We start from the raw sequence: 3,111 nt of genomic DNA, 5'->3' as shown, positions 1-3,111 counted from the left end.
TTTTTTTCTTTTTGGAAACTATAAATGCACATCTCCATGAGCAAGTAAAGCACAAACACATATTAGTTAACAAGATGAACTACTGTATATGTGTTTAAAGTAACTGAAACTTTGTATTTTGGGTTGTTTATCAACACAAACATCCATGAAACACTCATCATTGCGTGTCTTTTTGTAAAGATTTTATTACTGTGAAATACAGGCTTGAATTTAAAAAACACACATTTAAATCCTAAAAAAATAAAAACAAAATTACTATGTGCACATTAAAACATTCTTTGCATATAATATTGACAACTTTGTTGGGTAAACTGTGACACAAAAACTTTTTGGAGCACAATGATTTCCATTTAAGGTTGTCTCAAAATGGCTGTTTAATTCTAAATAATTTGCTATCTAGGTTATATTAATGAACCCCTATGATTTGATGTGAATGAAGTTGCTTAAAAGAGCTAAGGACTGTGACAGTACCCAGTCACAATGCAACTCTTCTTACATTAATATTGTTTTTTTTAACACCATTGTACAACAATTAAAATAGATTTGAAAGTGCATGATATTAGTCTGCCTATGAAGCAGTTTGTTAAACATTTCTTAGTGATGATAGTCCATTTTGAAACATGATGCTATGACAGAGCCCCTATGAATCTACAGTATCTCTGCTGGTTGACTACAGAATGTTCCAGCAATTATTTCACTTACAAATCTTAAAATTAATAAAGACAGTAAAATACATGTAGTTTTACTCATGAGCTGGCATTCAATACCCAAAGTACGTACAAGCCTTTTCTTCTAAAAAATACCCCAAGAGAAAGAATGCCTTAGGAATCCATTTCTTTCAAAGGCATAACTAGATTTGGCAGCAGTGAGTGCACTCTAGCTCACTTGAGATGTAAGAAAAGACAGCATTGTCTGAAACTGAGAACACATGTTAAAGCCTGGGTCTGGTCGTCAACAGATTTACCTAGACTTCATAATAAAGCACTTCCCAGACACCTTCCAGATAAACAGATTATATGTCCATTACCTACTTTCATTTTAAACCTAATTCACCACGTTAATACTGTATATCCTATAATATACCCTTACCCTTCCCTCACAATGCTTTTTTCAGTGAATCTAACAAGGAAGTACATTAATAATAATCATAATTACTTACACTTATATAGCGCTTTTCTGGACAATCCCCTCAAAGTGCTTTACTGGTAATGGGGACTCTCCACCACCACCAATGTGCAGCATCCACCTGGATGATGCGACAGCAGCCAAAGTACGCCAGAACACTCACCACACATCAGGAGGAGAGCAGAGTAATGAAGCCAGTTCATAGATGGGGATTATTAGTAGGCCATGATTGGTAAGGGCCAATGGGAAATTTGGCCAGGACACCGGGGTTACATCCCTATTCTTTTCGAGAAACACCCTGGGATTTTTAATTATCAGAGAGAGTCAGGACCTTGGTTTTACGTCTCATCCAAAGGACGGCATTTGATTACGGTATAGTGTCCCCGTCACTATACTGGGGCATTAGGACGCACATAGACCACAGGGTGAGTGCCCCCTGCTGGCCCCACTAACACCTCTTCCAGCAGCAACGTTAGTTTTTCCCAGGAGATCTCCCGTCCAGATACTGACCAGGCTCACACCTGCTTAGCTTCAGTGGGTTGCCAGTTGTGAGTTGCGGGATGATATAACTGCTGGTGCTATATGGCTGGTATATAAAATGTTAATGAAAAAAATAGTATTTACTTCAAGCTTTTGTTTACAAATGCCAGAACTTAAATGTATCTTGAATCTGTAATTGTTTTCAAATGCAAACCTTACTTTACAATAAGTTTCTTCCTATGATATTAATTCACAATCAATAGTGGATTAAAGGCTGAAGTTTGCAAAGTTATTTTGTCAGCTGAGGGCAATGGAGTTTGTTGGAGACTAAGGCTGCATTTCTGGTTAAATTGAGATTTTGAGAAACTAAGAATGAGTGATGAACTAACTCATTAGTGTAGCTAGTTTTTAGTTGCAATTCTGGCCATATTTGTTTCATTGTCTGTATTGAAACTCTTTTGACTGCTGTCTCAAAATAGAATAACTTCTTAATGGGTATCACTGTAATGAGACAGTCTGTTAGCACTGTCCATGGTGCTGAAGCATGTACAGTAGCTTTATACTGTATGTTCTTTCAATTTATGTTGTTCCAGACCTTGCAAAATGTCACATGCACAACATGGAAATATTTGTTGAAATGTAATGTCATGGAAGAGAGAAATAAGATCTAAAAATTAAATACCACTCCACTACAAAATTTACTTAAACGTCTGCACGTTGTGTTAATCTAACATCCACTCTGTCTTGTATTGTTTTGGTGAGATGTTTGTTATAGAATAGTAACATTCTTGTATTGCGTCACTGAGTTTACTTCAAGCCTTGTAAGAGTAATAGTTTGTGGACTACTATAGTTGTAAAAAAGCATCATGCGACGTTTACAGAATAGACGTTTGTTCTTCATACAGTACTTTTGTCTCTTTTTTGGCTGTTTGAAATTTCTGATTTTATTACCTGTATACGTGCAAACTAAACTACGCCTGAATATACACGTGTGAGTGGACAGATTGCATACTCTTTAAGTACTGTAATATTATAAGAACACGGATGTTTTTTTTTTCAATTGCAAACGAGATGCATAATGTAATAGATTTCGTGGGTTTCCTGTTTGAGGTCTCGTGTTTCAGCATGTTATATCCCACTAAATATGCACACCAAATCTCTAACGCATGGACCAAAATCTGTCTCCTCCCCTGTTTTTGAACCGCAGTGTACGCAGCATCAGGTCTAACCAGCGGGACATTCGGTGTTACTTTTTCTGTTTGAGCAGCTGTTAGACCAGGTGAAAGGTGAATGAGGCACCGACTGCGTTATTTATCATAATCTCATCAAATATACTGCATATGTGATGAAATTGTACGACCCCCCAAAACACAACACGAAACAAACCAATGCATGCACAGTTAACTGATAACACGAAGAAACCTTTCAGCCTGTTTGCCATGTGATGGGTTATGATTTGCCTGTGAAGGACGTGTGTATTTCAGTCGTCTGTGTCAAATGCATTTT

Source organism: Lepisosteus platostomus, chromosome 13 (assembly GCF_059453375.1).
Source record: "Lepisosteus platostomus isolate fLepPlt1 chromosome 13, fLepPlt1.hap1, whole genome shotgun sequence".
NCBI classification, from domain to species: Eukaryota; Metazoa; Chordata; class Actinopteri; order Semionotiformes; family Lepisosteidae; genus Lepisosteus; species Lepisosteus platostomus.
This window is presented reverse-complemented; position numbering follows the sequence as displayed.